Source organism: Electrona antarctica (assembly GCF_951216825.1).
Source record: "Electrona antarctica genome assembly, chromosome: 17".
In the NCBI taxonomy this organism is placed as follows: Eukaryota; Metazoa; Chordata; class Actinopteri; order Myctophiformes; family Myctophidae; genus Electrona; species Electrona antarctica.
In genome coordinates, this window is record NC_136798.1 from 46,926,511 (window position 1) to 46,948,892 (window position 22,382).

The 22,382-nt window shown below is 40.0% G+C and overlaps 1 long non-coding RNA gene across 1 annotated transcript; it reads right to left on the bottom strand.

Annotated features, from left to right (window-relative positions):
* Positions 1-18,493: 18,493 nt before the first annotated feature.
* LOC306940979 lies at positions 18,494-18,887 on the bottom strand. Its single transcript, XR_013792090.1, has 3 exons — positions 18,846-18,887; positions 18,612-18,745; positions 18,494-18,522 (listed from the first exon to the last, which is right to left on the bottom strand). It is a non-coding gene; the product is annotated as an uncharacterized lncRNA (long non-coding RNA).
* Positions 18,888-22,382: the final 3,495 nt, after the last annotated feature.

A 22,382-nucleotide genomic window follows, 5' to 3' on the forward strand; every position in this document is an offset into this window, starting at 1 on the left:
TATACAATGGGGAGAATAAGTATTAGAGAACATCGGATGAGCTTTTTTGTCACCCGAATCCGCGTGTGCATAATTATAATCCGCCCGTTATCCGACCGCAATTTATTAATTAATCCAATTTATTAATCCGCACCACCCGCAATCCGCTGCGCAGGGAAGCGCCCAGCAGCCAATCTACAAGCTCACAACGCGACGCTGCGACGCGTTGTGAGCTTGTAGATCAGCTATTTATACTACTTGTACAAACAATGTCACTCACCACTCTCTCGACAGTTGACCAATGTTACGTAGTGGTTGTATATATCCATTTCCATGGTAACACACCGTCCACGTTTTCGTGACGTATTTTCATACAGCATATCCAGCGGTCATCGGCGGCAGGGTAAAGAACTTAATCACTCCCAGTCCCACGCCGAACGTAAATTAAAATACTACTACTAATGCACGCACGCCGAGATTGTGTGCGTTTTAAAAGCTATAAATATAGCTGCAAGCAGCGATAACGCGGGACCAAGATAGAAGAAGAACAATGCGCAATAAGAACAACATGCACAAATGAGACTGACGAGCTGAGTTGTCGGTACTGGTATTTGAACTCACAACCTTGTGGACCGAAGGCGGGAGCTCTACTGACTGACCTACACAGAGACAATCAGTGACTATATTGTAAACAGTAAAACCATTCAGTGACTTGGTAACAAGAAGGTGTGTCCTCATTTTGGGCATGTCTTTATCCATTACTACAGTGTGTTTTCACGCACAGTTAAAGTGTGTGTGTGTGTGTGTGTGTGTGTGCTTGCGTGCGTGCGTGCGTGGCTGCATGCGTGCGTGGCTGCATGCGTGTGTGTGTTAGGCAGACAATCGTTCATAACCATGGATTTGGATTGAAGATCATCTCTTTAGTTTTTGTGGTGTTTAACATAAGGTGGCTATTATCACACCAGTCTTTAAAGTTATTGATCTCACTGATATAGCCCACAGGGCGTTCAACAATATGTACAAACTAGAAAAAGTGCCCTTCTGGGCACAGGTCTCCACCAGGAGGATAGGACTGTGTGAGATGTTTGGCAAAATGTTTAGTAGTAATATAAACATGTTTGCCTTGTATGGCAATTGGATGATTTGAGGCATTTTGTTCCAATCAACCTGTTTTGCAAAAATCAAGCTGTTGGTGGCGCTATAACAGGCCAATGTGAAAAGGGTGGGATATATTCCTCAGCCTAGTAAGACAATGTGGGAAAGATTTCACGTAAATTGCATGCTGTGTTCATGATTTGAGGCTCTTGTTCAAAACGGGGCAATCTTGCAAACTGTGAAAGGCAATTATAGCCAATTAGGGTGGAATATGAAATATCGGACAGATCCGACTTGAGCACATGATCATAGAGATACTGTGTAACGATTTGTGAGATTTTTGGACAGAATCTGGAGGAGTAATATCCAAAAATGTGTTTTACAAAAGTCGGCCTCCTGGTGGCGCTATAAAAGGCAGATGCGGAAAATGCAGGTCAAAGGTTTGTCCTTGGCCTCTAGGGAGTGTGCATGCAACGTTTCACGCAGATCGGTGCAGTTTTAGGTAACAAATGTGAAAAGCTGCCTCATGGTGGCGCTATAACAGGCCGTTCTGGAAAATGCGGGGCAGAGGTTCATCGTTGGCATCTAGGGAGTGTGTGTGCAAAGTTTGGCATCGACCGGGTTAACGGTGCCGGAGATTAGCTGGTAACGGACGGACGGAAGGACACACGGACACACACACGGACGGACACACACACACACACACGGACGGAGTGCAAAACATACTCTCTCACCATGCCTTCGGCCTGGTGGAGACAATAAGACTGACGAGCTGAGTTGTCTGTACCCGGGTTTGAAACAACAACCTTGCGGTCCAAGGGCAAGAGCTCGACTTACTGAGCTACACAGAGACAAATAGTTACTCCATTCTTAACAGGAAAATTAGTCAGTGTTAGTTCAGCACAATTACTAAAACTTTTAGAAATTAGCAGATCTACATGCTCATAACTACAAGATCTGTCACATCACAGATCGGCTTTGTATACATAATATGCACAAATAAGAATCACAGGCTGAGTTGTTGGTACCCGGATTTGAACACACAACCTTGTGGTCTGAAGGTGAGAGCTCAACCAACTGAGCTATCTGTACAGTCAGTCATTTCATTGTAAACTGTAACATCAGTGTTTTGGTAACAAGTTTGTATCCTCATTTTAGGCATGTTGGGTTCTTTTTTTTTTTCTTCATGTAGGGTAAATTTTTTTATGTACAAACTTTCTCACAAATAAGAATCACAGGCTGAGTTGTCTCTACCCAGATTTGAACCAGTGACCCTGTGCTCCAAAGGTGAGAGATCTACCAACTGAGCCATGCAGACACAGTCAGTTGACTCAGTTTGAACAGTAACATCATTCAGTGTTTTTGGTAACAATTGTGTGTTCTGGTTTTGGGGATGTCTAGCTATTACTACAGTGTGTTTAGATGTAAGGGTTCTCACGTATGAGCTTATTGATCAAAGTGACACATGTGTTCCTCATGAGTAAAGGAACATGTGGAAACAAGTGCCATGAATTTTGGACAAACAAAGCATGAGTTATGACTGTTGTCCAAAGGTTTATTTTATAAAAAATGCTATAGTGCTCCCCTTTGACCAATTGGAGTAAGGCCTCACTCACACAGTTGCTGCAGATTGCTGTATACAAAGGGTGTGACACAGCTTGCCCCAATGCATTTTCAATGGGAGTCACATGGTCTGACATAACACCAGTGTTGTGTGAGGGGGAGGGGAGCAGTTGAAAGCCATACAACAGCTTGTAGTCCAAAATGTTGTATCAAACCATGTGACCTCCATTGGAAATGCATTGGGGTGGCCATGACACTCACAACATTCATACAGCAATGCTGTAAAGGTCTGATTGAGGCCTTAGGCTGAGCTCACACCTTTACTGCGCTTGTTGGATGAATGTTGTGTAGTATCATGGCCGCCCCAATGCATTTCCAATGGAGGTCACATGGTTTGACACAACATTGTGTTGTGTGAGGGGGGCAGTCGAAACACAGCTGAAAGCCATACAGACCATGTGACCTCCATTGGAAATGCATTGGGGCGGCCATGACACTCACAACAACAATGCAGTGTTGCGACCGTGTGACCTTTACAGCGTTGTGAGTGTCATGGCTGCCCCAATGCATTTCCAATGGAGGTCACATGGTCTGTTGTATGGCTTTCAGCTGTGTTTCGACCTCACACAACACAAATGTTGTGTCAAAACATGTGACCTCCATTGGAAATGCATTGGGGCGGCCATGACACTACACAACATTCATCCAACAAGCATACAGCAATGCAGTAAAGGTCTGAGCTCAGCCTCAGACTGGTTACAGGCCTATTTGGCATGACCTTCTACCATACTGTAAAGTTGCATAAGAATATGATGCTACATGTATGTGGGGAAGAAGAATTTTCACAAAACAGCAATTCATTGGTTAAAAAAATCATTTGTACTATGATTTGTCCATATAGGTCCAATGTTCACATGAAGTTTTTGTGCAGAGATATTTATAAAGACATATTTCCATACCAGTTAATTAGGTGACTCTCCACACAGATTTGTGTACACGTGTTATATTTAAATAATAATGCAGAAACGTAGGTTAAATAGTATAATACTTTATTATAGTTAAACATAAAATATAAGTCATGGAATCATCATCAATAAAAGGGGAATTCATTCTCATTAAAATATTAAGAGCAATGAGCAAACCAGGATATCACAATACTACAAAGACTAAAGTGGCAGGGGCAATAGGAGGAGGGCCGGGCCGACCAACCCTAGACAGTGGCACCCCCTACGGGTCACAGCAAATCAAATAATTTGGGGGGGGGATTGAGGATTGAATGGCCAAAATACCCGAAGTGATTGTTGTGTATTTAAGTGTCTCTTGTGTCATGTGGCATTTAGTGCACGTGTTGGTTTTATTGTTTACGTTAAAGATGTCGGGATCCTGGGATGTGTTTCGTATTTTCTTTCTGTGATTTGTGCTCCCGTAATTTCTCCTGATTGTGCAGGTGCGCGTTGGGGGTTATCACTGCCTCGGGACGGCCGTCACCCGATCCAAAATGGAGCTCCCAAACACCAATTCCTGCAGAGCGAGACCAAGTGTTAGTCACTCAAATTGGAAGGACATATTGATATCTATTCATATAACTATAAGTTACATATAGAGAGACGTATTGTCTGCAGTCAGTTGAGACTTTAGTTCTTAAGGTGCACCACAACATAAAACGACAAGACTAACTAAACAGAACAAACAAATAAACCTCTAAAAAACATAAATCAAACAATAAGTGGTGGACTATGGGGGTAAATAGTAACCAGTCTATGGGTCTATCCCACCGTTAAATTACCAGCTCTATATTATTACCGTATATAGGCACGCCAGTGGAGAAGAATAGCTGACAAGTGGTGGTGGGTTAGATGTCTCTTCATGGCTGTAGTATATGAATATTTTGTTTTGTGACATGACACAAAACGAAAGTGTTGTAGTGCGGAGGAGGACCACCGACCTACCTGCAGTGTGGTGATGAGCACAGCACATCGGTGCCAAACTCCAGAAGGAGAGGAGCAGTATACAGGAGCTAAAAGGACAACATGCACGGTCAAGTTCAAAGCCAACACAGCGATAGGTGCCGGCGATTGCTTAAACAGCAAGGCGAGTGTCCCATATGGTGCATTGTGTCTTGTCTGTGGTGTCTGCGATTTCAATGATTTGTAGTTGTGTGGGTCCTTTGTGCGTGTTTCCGGTGGTTGTGGGGTGAAGTTGTGTGACTGTAGCGGTGATTTGTCCAATCTGATGAGAAAATACATTTGTATATTTAGTTATACTTTTGATATACGATTTTCAGTGTTGTAGTGATGATAAGTACTCAAATAGCACGCCAGTGGAGAAGAATAGCTGACAAGTGGTGGTGGGTTAGATGTCTCTTCATGGCTGTAGTATATGAATCAATAAAACACTCCCAGCAGTAGCGGTGGCCCTGTAAAAACAAGCTTTGCGTTAACCTACTAATAACAGAGGTAAAGGAGCAGAGAGAAACAAACAGTGAACGCACCCCCTCCGTGAGTGCAGAGCTCGCCGTCGGAGCCCGCAGCAGCGGGGACAGGCGCCCGATCCGTCACTGAAACAACATGAGAGCTGATAAGGTTTACGCTCTAATGGTGACATGACACAAAACGAAAGTGTTGTAGTGCGGAGGAGGACCACGGACCTACCTGCAGTGTGTGGTGATCTGAGCACAGCACATCGGTGCCAAACTCCAGAAGGAGAGGAGCAGTAGCATATACAGGAGCTAAAAGGACAACATGCACGGTCAAGTTCAAAGCCAACACAGCGATAGGTGCCGGCGATTGCTTAAACAGTAAGACAGACACATACCTGCACTGAAGCGAGACAGAAGCAGAAACAACTTCTACTGTGGGAACGCAGGCCCGCTGAGCATGAACCGTGGCACCCACAACCGGAGCAGACGAAGACGGAACACTGACGAGCAACAGGAAACGTGCTGCCTTATACTGTCACTAATCAGTCACTGAGTGAGTGAAGGATGGGCCGTGACAGCGTGGGAACCCACGCCCATCATACCACACAAACAAAAACAAATTAAAAAATCCCTTTGGGATTAATAAATCCCATATTTTACAATATGTCAATACATTACTTCCAACCACCTCAAGCTGAACCCAGACAAGACTGAGCTTCTGTTCTTCCCAGCTAAGTCCTGCCCTATGCGGGAGCTAACTATCTCCGTAGACAACGCCCTGGTAAAGTCTGTCCCGACAGCCAGGAACCTTGGTGTTGTCCTGGACAGTCAGCTTTCGTTCAAAACACACATCACAGCTGTCACTAGATCCTGTAGGTTTACACTCTACAACATACGACGAATTAGACCGTTCCTCACCCAGGAGTCAGCCCAGCTCCTAATCCAGACAACAGTCTTGTCAAAACTTGACTATTGTAACTCCCTCCTTACTGGCCTACCGGCATGTGCACTTAAGCCCCTCCAACTGATCCAAAATGCCGCAGCCCGCTTGGTCTTCCACCAGCCAAAATTCTCACACGTCACCCCCCTTCTCCGCTCCCTCCATTGGCTCCCGGTCGCTGCCCGCACAGAATACAAAACTCTGATGCTGGCATTCAAAGCAACCAAAGGCATGGCCCCTCCATATCTCACAAGTATGATCGTACCCTACAAACCCTCCCGCGCACTCAGATCAGCCAACGCAGGGAAGCTGGAGGTACCTTCACTAAAAACGCCGGGACAACGCTCCACACGTCCCAAACTCTTCTCCCTTCTGGCTCCAAAACTATGGAATGCACTTCCCATCACAGTCAGAACTGCAGCCTCACTCCCAATCTTCCGCCGTAGTCTGAAAACCCACCTCTTCAGACTCCACCATGGCCCGTAGCACTTGCCCTAGCCTAGCCCCTTAGATAGCACATTATGTAGACTTAGATAGTATTTTAAACAGACTTATAGCTTGTTACGTAGACAGCTCTAGAATTGCACTTTATGTAGTCATAGCACTTTATAGTACACATGTATAATATATTATATAGTATAGTATGTATAGTTTACATAGATACTCCACTGTTACGTTCTTAGTCTACGCATGATTCATGATAACTACTTTTTATATATGTGATGTATGCCATGCTTTTGTTATTGCTTAATGTAAGTCGCTCTGGATTAAGAGCGTCTGCTAAATGCCTAAATTGTAAATTGTAAATTGTAATTACTGTTTTGCAAATTATTTCCTTATTTTACATTTTGGGGGGGAAAAGCCAATTTAACACTGAAGTGCCAACAATGTTTAGGTGTTTACTTTTCATGCACCCGTTCGTTTGTAATGTGACGGTCCAAATTGTTCAGATTGGTGTAGACTGCAGGGAAGATCATAGGGGTAACACAACTCCCCTCTCTGCAGTCTATTTATGAGCAGGCTACATTAAAACAGGCTCAAAAAATCGTCAGTGATGTTACCCATGTTTTAAATGGCGAGTTTGTACTTCTGCCCTCTGGGAGAAGATACAAAGAACCAAAGTGGAAGTACATCAGATTTAAAAAATCGTTTGTACCAGCATCAACTAAGATGTTGAACGAGGCTCTGAAACAGCAGTAACTGTGTGAGGTTAGATTATCCACATCAAGTGTGCAATTGTGTAATGTTGTGTCTTCCTCTGTAATGTATTTGTTTGTCATTGATGTTTTATGTGTGGCTGTAGCTGGGGTGAAAGCCCAAGACAAATTTCCCTTGTGGACAATAAAGTTTACCTTGACCTTGACCTTGAAATGCCACTGAATCAGTAGACCTAATTCTTTTCCACTTTGTTTCTGTTTCGTCATATATGGGCTATCTGAAATATGCCCATGCATATATGCTATAATGCTGATAGCCTACTGTAGCTCTTTTCAATTTGTGAAGGCTGAAATTATTTTATTGTGAAAGCATTTTTTTTTTAAACGTCTCACATCCTGGATATTTCCTTGTACCTGCAAATAGCTGATCTATAAACTCATAACGGGTTCCGGCCGGATAGCCTCGCGTTGCGATACTTTAATATACCACTGCGCTTCGCTGCCCTTCGGGGCATATTCATATGCTATGGGTCGGATGAAGGCTGGCTGCGCCAGGCTAGTTTCCGTATGCGACGCGTTGTGAGCTTGCAGATCAACCATTTTCATCAGCAGGCAACTAGTCAGGCTTCACTTGACCGCTGTGTTTTGTTGACCTAGGCGTCGTTATACAGCGTTCTTCGACACAAACATGGGAGGCTATAGTTTTCGGTGGCAGCGTGGCTTGTTGTGTTTAATCAAACATCAAGTTTACCTCAGTGTTTTGGGGTCGTGACAAGACATGTTCTACGTATGTGTTTGGATGGATCAGCGCGAGCGGCGTGCACGTCATCATATAGTTGTGACTTTGAGCTGCTTGCATTCGAAAGTGATTACGTTAAATGTGCTGTTAGTAGCCTAATCGAGACAGTGGTTTTGGAGTGGTGTTTTTCCGCTACGTATTAAAGCCTGTTCAGCGTGTGTTATAGCTGGATTTTCGCCTAGAAGAGGGCATGGAAATCTGGGACACTGTTGTACGTATAGTGAACTGTCAAGAGATTGACGTTCACGGGTCAAGACTGCGCAATCACAATCTATGGCTCTTGATAGCCGCAATCTGCAACTCTAGATTTTTTTATAATGGGATTAATCTAGAGTTGCAATACCCTCAATTGACTCCAGTCATCCAATTTGGTTTGCGATCTGCTTGTCTTAAACGACGTTAAACTCACCAACATTGCAGCTGTAGTCCAAGCTTGAATTATCCTCTTTCAATCTGCTGAGTTTGTTTTTCATAAAAATCCACCGTAGAGATAGAGATATTATGAGCTACTTTCTGTCAAGACAAGTGTTGCAGTTTGGAAGCACTCGTTTTTGTTAACGGGTCGCGCTGCTGCCTCCTGTATTATGTGCAACTTCGAAACAGGTGGTAAGCAGGGCCGTTCAGTGACATACGACGAGTGTTTCCAAACTCCAGCACTTAGAAAAAGAATAACCTGCACAGAATTTCTTGACAGAAAATAGCTAATAACATGTCTACGGTGGATTTTTATGAAAAACAAGTTCGGCAGATTGAAAGAGGATAATTCAAGCTTGGACTACAGCTGCAACAGCTGCACATTTTTAACGTCGTTTAAGACAAGCAGATCGCAAACCAAATTGAATGAGTGGGTAGTCAATGGAGGGTATTGTAAGTCTAGATTCATCCCATTATAAAAAAAAAATCTAGCATTGCAAATTGCGGCTAGGCTCTTGACTGCTACAAAAGAATATAGTAGGCCTAGAGTACTCTTTCGGTGCGCATTTTCGAACGTACTGAAACTGAGATGTGATTAATTGTGGATGTTGTTTAAATGCTGTATTATATTTGAAGTAAGAGAGCAATTACTTTGGAATATAGTTGATTTTAGTTTAAAATAGTCGTTTAAAGTAATGATTTTTAGCTTGTGGGAGTTTGTAGCGTGAAGTGAAATTGTAAGTCATTTTAATATCACAAAGTTATTTAAAAGTGGTCAAATTGTCATTTCTATTCAAAAGAATAGCAAATATTGATTTATAAGCCATTGATTTATAAACAATGTTAGAATGTTGCTTGAGTTTGTAGATTAAGTATTTACCAACATGTATATGGACATTATAGTCAAATTAAACTGTATCAACTTTTAAGCCCAAACTACATCAACGTTTCGGGACGAGATCTGTTTAAGATCAACCACAGCAATGCGATTGAATGAATTGCATTGATGTGTTGAACTTAACAGGAAAATGGTTTTGTCCCAAAGTTATAATAATTGTGTATTACTTTGTAATTACTAGTAGGTGTTCGTTAGGTTGACTGCATAATGCAAAAAGTGCTGTAAAACAAAAAGACAATACATTAAGATTTCATTTCAGATATTTAATAAAAAAAAAAAAACTTTAACTTAACTGAAATACTTCCTTAAGAGGGAAAAACAAAAAAAAACAAATTCGATTCAAACAGATATTTCATTCAAAAAAAAAAAACTTTAACTTAAATAAAAATATAATTGAAACTGAAATGCTTCCCTACAGGGAAAAAAACAAAAAAAACAAATTAAATTCAAACGTCTTTTTTAAAATCCAAAGACGCTTGGCAGAGTTCCTCGTCGTCCTCGTCTTCCATTTCTGGTGATGATGGGGGTGCTGGGGGTGTTTTTGCTGCTTGGGGGGATGAAATGGAGGTGATGATGAGTGACGGGGTGTGTTCTATTGTGACGGGGTCTAAGTCCAAAAAGTGCTCGGTGATGGCTGTGGTTGTGGTGAGGTGATCTAAGTGATTTGTGTTTAAATACGTGTTTAATATGGCTGTTGTGATGGTGAGTCTGATGGGATGTACATGTGTGGGGGAGTCAATGGCCAAAATACCGGATGTGACATTTGTGAATTTAAGTGTTTTTTGTGCCATGTGACATTTCGTGCAAGTGTTTATTTTGGTGTTAACGTTAAAGGTGTCGGGATTTTGGAGGTGAGTGCAAAGTGCGCATTTTCTTTTATCGGTGATTTGTGCTCCCGTGATTTCTCCTGTGACTGTGCAGGTGCTCGTTGATGGTGCGGGGTCTAGGGCAAGTGAAAGTGTAAGAATGGATGGGGGAATGATTAGTGCTTCATCGTGGGGGGTGATTGTGGAGGATGTGGTGGTGGTGAGTGAACTGCAGGGGAATGTGCGGTGAGTGAGATTAGTGAAAGTGTATGTGGTGTCTTGGTGCAGTGTGTCCGTTTGTGTGTCCCAGATGGTGCATGTGATTTTGTCGGTAGTGTCAGCAATCTCCAGTGTCTGTTGTGCAGTGGGTCCTCTGTAGGTGTTGCCGGTGGTTGTGGGGTGGATGGTGGTGATGGTGGCGGTGATTTTTCCAATCTGATGAGAAAATAAATTTGTTTATTTATTTAGTTATACTTGTGATATACGATTTTCAGTGTTGTATAGTGATGATAAGTACTCAAATATTTTACTTAAGTACAAATATTGCAATGTAGATGTACTCTGTTACAAGTACATGTCCCGTATTCGAAATGTACTCAAGTAAAAGTACAAGTGTATCTGTGTCAAAATGTACTTAAAGTACTAAAAGTAAAAGTACTCATATTGCAGAATGTCCCATTTCACAAGTTCAAAATAGCCAATCTACAAGCTGAAACGATGTTTTAAGATTGTTTTGTTCTACATCTGTAATGTTGGTGAGCTTTATGTTTATACAAGCTGATTGGAATGTGTAATTTGATCCGGTTATCTGAGGGTATTGCAACTCATATCTATATATATATAGAGTATATAAATTATAGTTTTTAAAGAGAATACAAAGGGTTTTGTTTGTTTCACCGCAAATAGCTAAAATGACTTAATAGCCTATAGGCAGCTACATGTAGGCCTAGCTTAACTTGTCCGACATTATTCCTTAGCTAATTTGATGGGTTTTTTTTCCATTAAGAATCGAGGCTCAAATACCTGCACGTAGCAGAGTATGCAATAGGTATAATAAAGTTAATAGGCCTATTTATTAGCTACGATTCATTGTTATCCGTTTGGTCATTAACTACAAGGAATAATGTCAGCCAAGTATATATATATATATATATATATATATTAGGGCCGGGACTTTAACGCGTTAATTGAGATTAATTAACTACAGAAAAATTAACGCGTTAAAAAAATTAACGCATTTAATCGCACCTTTTTTTTCACGGCGGAAAGTTTCTCACTGGGCGCATTTCTAGTACTGAATAGTCTCTGCATGCCTTGCAGGGGGAGGAGCAGCCCCCCCCCCCCCCTCACTCTACACTACAGCTCCGTCAGACAACAACACCACCCAAACGAGAAACGAATCGAATGAAGAAGCCGCTTATATCGCTTTTGCTCCGTGGATGGGGCATTTAGATTTAAAAGCTATCGGATGGACGCGTGGATAGCAGCATGGTTGTGTGCAATGTCAGAGGGAAACTAAGGATCCATAAGCCATATGACCAATGTTAGCTCCATGCTAGCTGCTTCAGCTTAGCATGTCTCGCACTGAGTAGAGGCTTGCAGAGGCTCGCAGAGATTTCACCACAGCACGAAGCTGTCAAGCTGTCCTCGATGCGAAACATACTGAAGCAGCAAGTGTGAAAGTCCGTGGTCAGACAATGGTCTGCCCCAACCCCATGTGAAATGCATTCCCCAGCTAGTTCATTCCACCGTTTTTTATTTTATTCCTTTGTCTAAGTGTTTCCCCCCTAATAATGCCCCACCATGCAAAGCACATTTGAGTATTCATAGACACTTTATATAGGCACTTGCTGCACTTGTTTATCTGTTGAAAAAAAAGTTGTATTGCTTAAAGGGGAATACCACTAATTTTCAAAAATTTTCTATGGAGTTGTGTGGAAAACTGGAAATAATAAAAAGTCACCTCATTTTGTGTTGCCTAGAACTGGAGGTCTGATAAAAAACAGTAACAATATGAAGTACAGCTTTGTGATGCCACTGAGATGTACTTGTTACTGTCACTGATTTTTTTTCAGACCTCCAGTTCTAGGCAACACAGAATGGGGTGACCTTTTTATTATTTATTATTATTAACAGCTCTAAGGTATATTAATGACAGTAAAATGTTGAAAATGAGTGGTATCCTGTAGTCACTATTCATTGATTCACTAGTATACCAAAATCCATTTGAAAAAATAGCTTTCTCACTGTTCTCGGGTCAAATAATGATATGCGATTAAAATGCGATTAATCGAGATTAATTAACTACAAAGCCTCTGATTAATTAGATTAAAAATTTTAATCGAGTCCCAGCTCTAATATATATATATATATATATATATATACACACTAGCTGCATATTGTACCGAGTGAGTGCACTGTGCAATGCAAATTAATAGGCATATAGGCAGTGTTGGTCAGCTAGGCTACATAGCTTAATTCACATGGCTGACTATTCCTTGTAGTTAATGACCAAACAGATAACAATGAATCGTAGCTAATAAATAGGCCTATTAACTTTATTAGACCTATTGCATACTCCACTAGGTGCAGGTATTTGAGCCTCGATTCTTAATGGAAAAAAACCCATCAAATTAGCTAAAAGGAATAATGTCGGACAAGTTAAGCTAGGCCTATACATGTAGCTGCCCAACACTGCCTATAGGCTATTAAGTCATCTTAGCTATATTTGCGGTGAAACAAGCAAAAAAACCCTTTGTATTCTCTTTAAAAACTATTGTTAGAATCCACCTTCAAAATTAATTATGTGAATGTATTCTATTGTGCGGTAGTTTAAGAATGAAAAATATAGGCCTATTCATATAATACTTACTTTCTGTCTGTCTGAAAGGTGTTTGACTTGTTGAATGGTTGTAGGTTGCAGGGTTGTAGGTGATTTTCGAATGAAATGGACTTTGGAGGTATATTGTACTAGCGTTTTGTGCGTTATTTGTAGGTTGAATTTGTTGGTGTCTGTAAGACAAGTATTAAATGCACACATTTCTTTATTATGGCAGTATTTGATAGTTATTTTAGTGTAGGTCTATACAGGCATATCAAATAGCAAATGTTAAATGAAGATAATTAAACTTACATTGGTTGGTGATTTTTCTAATGTTGATGAGTGTGGTCGGTGACTCCTGTTCCTGACATTGCATGATATTGGCGTGATGAGATGGTGAAAACGCAACGCAGTCGAGATACTCCTCTGCTCCAATTTGAAAAACGAAGTTAAAATATTTCGTGTTGATTTTAGATATCTTCACCTCAGTTGTTTCGAATATGAATCCGGTGCAGCTTTCTTCGTTGTCATATCTTGGTTGTTTGGCGGCGGAAGCCATTCTTGCGATTACTCGAGCTGTAATGTTCGAGTAGCTGTTTGTTTCTTAATTGGTGGTATTTATAGGGGAACATATTCAAATTCAGTGATTTTCGGAATCACGTGTTTTTAAATGACATGTGGACATTCTATTCTTGTATTTATATGATTCTAAGCATGTGTATATTGTGTCCTTGTTATATATATATATATATATATATATATATATATATATATATATATATATATATATATATATATAGGAGGAGACCTGTGTTGATGGCAACATTAACTCATGTGTTCCTCGTTTGTGGAAAACAAATTACATGATTCCTACTTGTGGACAATATCTGGTCTGGATTCGATGTCGACTCCTGTCCATCGCTCTTGTCCATTCTAACTTTAGAGTTATGGACCAGAGGTTTGGATGACATACTATGGAGAATTTTGTGCGGACTCATTAAATGGATTATGTTGTAGCCTAAAGAATGGTGAGTGCAAGCACTGTATGGCTAATTGCACTGAGAATGGAGTTGGATCTAGTTAGACTTTGTTTGAACTCGATTTTGAAATAGGCCTAATATAAGTTTTGATCTTGTCGTGTTGTGCAGTTGGGTTGTGTCGCTTCTTGTGTTCAGGGTGTCTTTATATGCATGTTATACAATATAGCCTATATAATATATAACCTCTTGTACACAAAATATTCTAATTGACCCAGTTTTAGCGGTTTGATCGTTTTTTTAATTGGCCCGAGTCGGCTGATCATGCACGCCCCTTATCAAATGATGACTATATGCTAACCAGTGTCATAGAGTAAAACAGAGTTACGGCATTGATGGAGCAGAAAACACCTCTGTCACGTGGTTTATGTAACTCGTAACTCGTTTGGCACAACCGCCGAAATTGCAAGATAGTCAACAATCATTACAAAGTATTTCAAAGACCTTGATTTAATTGTTCGTTGTGATAAAGAAACAAAAAGGTGATGATGAACAACAGAGAGAAAGAAGAAGAGAGAAAAATACGACCACTAACACAGAGTAAGAGAGTGGCGACAATAGTGTTGATTCCCACTGTAACAATGGAATGCGGAAGTGCTCATTCTACCTCAATAGGATAGTTCCAACGTTTGGAACTATAGCCCATAGGCACCCGCTTTGCGGCGAGATCAAAGCGTGTCGCCACTCTCTTACTAGATTACTCTGTCCTAGCAGTCAGAGAAAAAAAAGAAAACACAGTTGGCAGTGACATTTAGAACAGCACATTGACTTCTACGTTGTGGCTAGACTAACATCAGCAGTAAATTCAGAACAGCGCCAAAGAAGAGATTCTATATAAAGAGGCGACACTGGTGCGATGACTTGGACGTAATCACACCAAGATGGCGGCAACGCTGCCGCTTCTGCCATCTAGTGGTGATTCCAAAGACTGTAGTCAGAACGCTACGTTTCCAGTGATAACTGGAAAAGCTCTGCTGCTGTCTGCTCCAAATTAATCATAAATCAAATTAAATCGGGTGAGCAACGTCTTTGGGCACATGTTCACTTATAGCCGTTTAGGCTGGCCTGGTTTGATCATCCAAATAATGCTACACAGTGAAAATCACCATTGCTGCCTGTTACATATTATAATATATATCAATAATGTAATAAGAAGAATAAGTCAATATTAGTATAATCACAATTTAGATTGTTCAAATATAGCCTATGGGCTATATTATTGTATTTTATCTGTGTCACATGTTTCTTTGTGTGCTATTATGTAGGCCTACAGCAGGGGGATTTAGCCAGCCCCACTCAGGTGGGCAGACAGAATTGTAAGGGGGGGGGCGACTCCGCTGGGGCGGGTGGGGTGTCAAACCCACATTGGGTGAGCAAGGAGCACGTTTGGGTGAGCTATGCCCACCCCTGCCCTCCCCTAGAACCGGCCCTGGCCTACAGTATAATAGGCCTATCATTTTTGTCATGACCCATTGGAAAGTACTTTGGGTTATATGTGCTATAAAGATGACTTGATCTTCTGAATGTCTGGGGAGAAAGGTTTCATGTAGGCTATATCAAACAATAATGCTTTATAAATAATGGTTGTAGTTATATATATTTTCCTTTCCATTGCACACAAATCTGAATTCAATTTTGGACACTGTTCTGAATGAATGTTACTGATTTGCCTAATTGATCAGCTTTGATCCATTCATAAATATATGAGTAAATCATTAAAGTAGTATGCATATTTATAATACCATTTTGCTGTTCAATGCAGATCAGTTCTGTAGAAGCATAATAGAATGTTATTACATCAGTAGTGGTTCAGTAATACCATAGAGAATGAATGGGAAATCAGGTGCAGGATGAAGCAGTCTCACCAATTGCCATGTGGCATAGTGGTGTAGTTGACTTGACTTTTAATCCATATCTCATATAGGTTTGAATACTGCTTATGGTAGGACCTACTATTTGTGTACCATCTGCAAACATTGTTTTACCAATAGAGTGTGTATATATATATATATATATATATAGCATTTGCCATAGTGCAACAACAGTGCATGAGATAAATTAGTCTAACTGTTTCAAACACAGGAGCAAGGCTTCCCTGATGTTTTCATACAGTAGTATGTATGTGTCAGTGGAGTGGATGTTCTGAAGCCAGATTGGAATTCAAATAGCAGTTTATGCTTAGTTAATTTGTTTTTTAATTATTATTTTTTAGTTTTTGACATGGTCTGCACAGGGGACAGGTGTTAATGATGTAATGAGGGACAATATGATGTGATGAGATGATAAATGTTCCCTTCATTGTTAATGGTGTTTTTAAAACAAACATTAAACCTGTATATAGGTTATATACAGGTTCAAATAAACTATTACAAGATTCAAAAATCAATGTATTTATTAGAACTCCACCAAGCAAGTGTGAGCCTTCATGTGATTCTGCAGTGTGGTTCTTTGATCATTGATGCCAGAGTCCTGTACTGTCCTTGTTTTGTAACATCTGCAGGATCTCTTTGTGCAGTCAATAAGTAGCCTCCTCCAGGATGCAGAAGTGGATCACCAGAGGAACCTGGTCTCCTTCCTGGATGCTAGGAGAAAAATAATGTTTATTTGTTCCATTTTTCCATTGTGTTAAAGAAAATCACACCTGTGTGAACTGAGTGGTGCAAGGTCTTATATAGCCTGATCAGCTGTGGTCTGACGTAATGTCACTAACCATAGCAACCATGCTCATTTTTGAGTGGTGTAAACCACTCCTACAACTGGCTTTGTTAGTTTACGTCTGTCCGTACCAATGTCTGTCCGTACCAAAAAAATCACACCCGTGTGAACTGAGTGGTGTAATATAGCTTGTCTGACGTAATGAAATCATGTCTGACGTAATGAAATTACACCCGGGTGAACAGGGTGAACATAGCAACCATGCTCATTTTTTCTGCAGAAACAAAGCCAGTTGTAGGAGTGGTTTACACCACTCAAAGAGTGGTTTACACCACTCAAAAATGAGCATGGTTGCCATGGTCACCCAGTTCACATGGGTGTGATTTCATTACGTCAGACCACAGCTGATCAGTCTATATAAGACCTTACACCACTCAGTTGACACGGGTGTGATTTTTTTTGGTACGAACAAACATGGGTACAAAGCCAGTTGTTGGAGTGGTTTGCACCACTCAAAAAAACCTAAGCATAAAACTAAGGCTAAATATATTGACAAAAATCTAAGTAAAACTGATGATCACAAGTTGTTGGTACGGAGATGGGCCTGGTGCAAACAAATAATGAGACACTGAGGCAGTGCCACTATAAGTTCATAAAGTTTATTAGACAGACAGACGGAATATTTATAGTGCTGGATTGTAGAAATGCAAGATATGAAGATATTTGACATAGGAATGTGGCATGATGATGTGCAAGGGTGATCTCACAATGTACAAGGCTGATCTTACTGTCAGCATATGAGGCTGACCATCTACCAGATGCTGCACATCTCTAGAAAGTACAATGTAGACAGTGAAACATATAGCTATCAAGCACAATGCAAGCTGTATTGTCACATATCAAGTACACTGCATCTCAATTTCAGTACACAGACTTACTTAGCTGTATGTGTACATGGCATGATTCATAACAGTGCCCTCTTTTGTTCTGAAAGAACATCATTGATACAATGTGGAAAACGTATGCAAACTCAGTCGGTGCCGAAAAACCTAGTTATTATCACATAATTGTCTTTATCATTTCATAATTTGTTTATGTGATATCAATTTCATTAGGAAAATTGCAACCGAGTCCCCCTCCCAACCAATCCAACCAAATTTGGGCGAACACACAAGGCCAGAGATTGCATACGTAAAAGAAAGAGAGTAGATAGAGAAAAATAAATAATAAATAAAATAAAATATACAAAAATAAAGGTGAGGTATCATCCCAACTATCCATGCAAGTAAAATCAATACCAGTCCGGTAATACTCCCGTTATCCATCTGTAAAGCAAAAGTAGTCTTTGGCATATGCGTATTCAGTCAGTTCTGGATCCTGTTGACCGGTGTCATTATAGAATTTGGCAGCATGCTATGCAAATATGTAACATTTCCAGGGGCATAGTTCCATTGTTGACAAAACAGGGGTTTTGAAAAGAATGCATCTTTCCAATATGTGCAAGCACCAGGGTGTCTAGCCAGTCCAACTAAGCACAATCAGTCCAAGGATAATTGGCTGCAGGTATCTATCTCTCGGTGACCGTTTGATGTGGCCACAGGTTCAAAGGGCAGGAACAGGAAAGTACTTGAATGCCAGCTAGTAGAGGCCTGCGACTCCAGCTGTTAGGAGCAGGGCGGTTCTCACATATGTGGCTCTTTTGCACTGGGTCATTGCAAATGATTACTGGGTCCTCAGCATGGGGTTTTTTCTGCCGTTTTGATGTCTTCAGTATTTGCCTGGATAACAAAGCAAATGGCAATAAAATAGTCAAGTAATAATGAACTGCCTTTTATAATCACAATAGTACATGAATTTGTGACAGATACCTTTGCAACTTTGATGATTAGGAAATCCAATAAAGCGCAACTGAGTAAGCCGATTCAACACTTCACAAAATCTATAAAGCAAAAAGAAAATATAATGGCAATAAACTGAATATGGAAGCTATTCAATCCTTTATTAAATTAAGATTATGAATAGTGTTACCTGTGATGTCCCCGAGTTTCTGGACAGCAGGCTCCTCCAGAAGCTTTGCTCCTGCACCATGGTCACAGGAGGTATTGTAGTAGATGAACCCAGGAAGTTATTTTACCAGGTACTGCTTCTCATCTTTCTGTTGACTGCATTATGGGATCAGAGCAGAAACTATGTAGGTTATGACTGGGCCATGGATTTATTTGATAAGAGAATTACTAGATCTTATAATGGGAATAAATGTACTTAATTTATTCCAGATTGGTGAGACATTGAGATGGTGTCCACGTTTTACTTCCTCTCCTTTAGTCAGGCTAATGTCATTACTGTAAAACATAGAAGGGGCAAGTAAATAGGATACAAGTTTATCAGTTTGTCATTTATTTTATACATTTAATTGATATTGTATTATGAACAATCACTCAGGTCTGTTGTAACCAGGTTCAGTCTTGCCCACAAGTTTTTTTTTAATTTGTGTTTTTTAACCATGTGGTTAGTGGGTTCAGTGTTACCCCAAATACATGGTCATGAGAGTAACGATAGGGATACTTGCATCAAAGAGGAAGTGCAGTCTCTCTGCTGTATCAGAGGGGGGCCCACTTCCACATCTGTCCATCTAACCATTTAATATGGTTTACTCAAGGGTTAATTTCTCAGCAAGTTTTGGAATGGTGGCTGGACCACTCTCATTGTGTGCGCTGTTTGATGAGAATACATGGAGAACAAGAAACACACTTAACATGATCATTGGACGACCTGCTCTACCTCCTGAGCCACAGTCGCCCGGGTTGGCTGATAAAAATGGGGCAAGTGAAGAAGAGGAGGAAGTTTATGGATACAGTGAGAGAAGACATGCAGGTGGCTGGAGTGACAGAGGAAGAGGCAGAAAACAGAACTTACTTCATAATAGGATTCCAGGTGAAACATCAGCTCCGACAGGGTGTCCTCTGACTTGAGCCACATTTGGCTAGTTATCCGAGTGGAGTTATCCGGTTGGCAAGGATTGGGTTGTCAAGGATTCTGCAATGGGTTGTTTTTGCTGCTTGACGTCTTCAATTTTTGCCTGGATAGCAAAGAAAATGGCAATAAAATAGTAAACTAATAAACTGCAGTCGGTATTTTACCCATTGACTAGAGCCCTGTAATTAACATATAAACTCACCTAAACAAGAAACACTTGTGAGTGAGGCTAGCAAGAAAAGGGCCACCTATGGGTTGAAATAATTGTTAGTCATCGTCATTTTTCAACCGCTGCCGAGATCATGGATTTCACAATGCCACACCAGACTTTCCGGTCCTTCATTGCCATCCCCAGTTCCTGCTTACTATGCATGCGTCCCTAGTGATGCCACGGTCTCTCGTTTGACTTGAGGATTGAAGGACGTTTCTGTAGTCAGGAGAAATCCACACCAAAACACATCAGCCTATAATCCTGTTCCAACATACATGTTTGCTTTGAATTGTTTCATAAATGACCCCTGTTCTTAATTTTTCCTATCCCACCCAGTGGCTCCCCACATTAAAATGTAGCTAAAATGGTAGAAGGCTAGTTGTCTTCATTACAGTAGGTATTTTAATAGCTCTAAATCTTTTTTCCACTCCCCAAATCTGTTAATATTGTCCTGGTACTTACACATGCACTGTTGGCCCCTAGGCCGACCCTTGGTAGAACAGCTTCTACTGTACCTACGGGTCGAAATCATTGTCAGTATTTGTAGTCAGTTTGCCTTTAACCCTAACCCTGTGACAATGCATTGTTTTTTATTAGTTCAAGGATCATTTTAAGGTTAATTTTGCCATTTCGCATGTTTGCACATATACACCATACCATCTTTATTTATACAACACATTTAAATAAAGTATTTTAATATAAATGTACTTAGGACCAGTCGTGTACATTAAAATAAAATAAGGTTATTTTGTGAATAAAAACAAACTTTAGTCTCAGTTAATTTAGTTAGTGTTGGTTTGTATTTTATTTTTGTGATAATGCATGGTTTTAATTTTGTTTTATTAGTTCTGATGATGATCACTTTAAAGTTCACTTTGTTATTTCACATATTTGCAAATGTAACAATCATGTATATTAACACGTTTCTTGTGCAACACGCTAAACCCATCTTTTGTTTTATATGTTTAATTTGCCGTTTTGATCACTTTTAGGACTTACGGGGTTTTGGAGTGATGTGGAGTCCCTGGCTTGCTAGGGCTTCTGGGAAACTGAGGCACCATGTTAATGGTGCCTGTTCCCTGTTCTTGTTTTGCATTGTAGTGGTGGAATATTTTTTAAATCAAGCACAAATGATGGAACTCAATGTGTTTGATGAATTGAACATGGTGGACCCTCTTGTAAACAAGTGTAATGCTTAATTGGGTCGTCCACTCACAGTTAACAGTCTTTGTATTGAGTTTGTGCTTGAAATGTACTGTAATTATGCAAACTGTTAATAAATATTTAAATTAAAAATTAAATTAGGACCAGTAGTGTATACATATTAAATAAGTATAAAATGCAGTGCAGTGTATTAAAATTGAGTACCATATTAAAAATATTAAAACATGTATTTATAGTGTTGGTCTAAAAAGTAAACTCAATATTTCATTTAAGAACATATATTCAATAATTGTTGTACAATCAATAAGACAAGTTAAAACTAAGCATTTATTTATAATTAGTTTGTTTTAGCCAGTGTTGTTGTTTTGTTTGAATTAGTTGTCATTTATTACAACCTTAATTATTGTGTTAGCTTCTGTTAATAACTTTGTTTAGTAGTTAAAGTATCGAAATACTAATGCCTTCGTGAACACTGTAGTAGGCTGGTATTATTTGAACAGATTCATTCTCAATATCTTTAACATATACATGGTCAATCAAGGTACCATTTTCTGTTGTTGAACTTTTTACACATTGTCTGTATCCATGTTGATTCATCAAATTGACAATGGTAGAAGATTTAAATATATCTTCATTGAAATCTCCCATTATTGCTTTCCCTCCAGAGTATGAATCCAATTCTTGAACAAGTTTCACCAAATTTGTACGAAAGAAGTCTATTTTATATGAATTGGGTCTATACAAAATAGCAGCTGTCAGATTAACCCGTGGAACATTAAACATCAAACACTCCAAGTGTCACGGATGCAGACAGAGTTGAACCCAATTGCAAAGTCACAACAAACAAGAGTAGAATAATAAAGTATTTAATAAAGAGTGAGCATAAATCTTACACTGAAGATGCAGGCAGGAATCAGGCAACAGCAAAATGACAATGTAGTCAAAACAGGAAACAAGCAGGACAATGACACCAGGTTATGAACTGACAATGAGTGTTTGCACTGAGTCCAGTTTTATAGGGAGCAGGTTGATTGGAGAAGTGTTCACTGCATCATCATCATCATCACAAACATCATCAACCTCATTTTTTGAAACCCACATATCTGCTTCTGAAATGCATTCATTGTTGGATAACATTTTTGCTTTAAACCATGTTTCCTGCTTATCCTTTTCCTCAGGTGGCATAAACCCCAACAGATTGATATGCATGAATTTTGCCTCATTGCACACTTGAATAAGTTCTGTGAGAGAATGTTGTACATTTGTGACTTCGTTTTTGACCATGAAATCTTGAATAACATTTCTTAAGTTGGCTGCTATATTCAGCTTAGCCTTTCTGCCCTTTTGAAACCTTTCACATTTCTCTGCAAGCGCTTTAGCAGTTAGTTTCACCACCCGTTTACCAATCTCACTTTGTGCCTGCTGTGGCTCAACCCTGCTTGTGACGT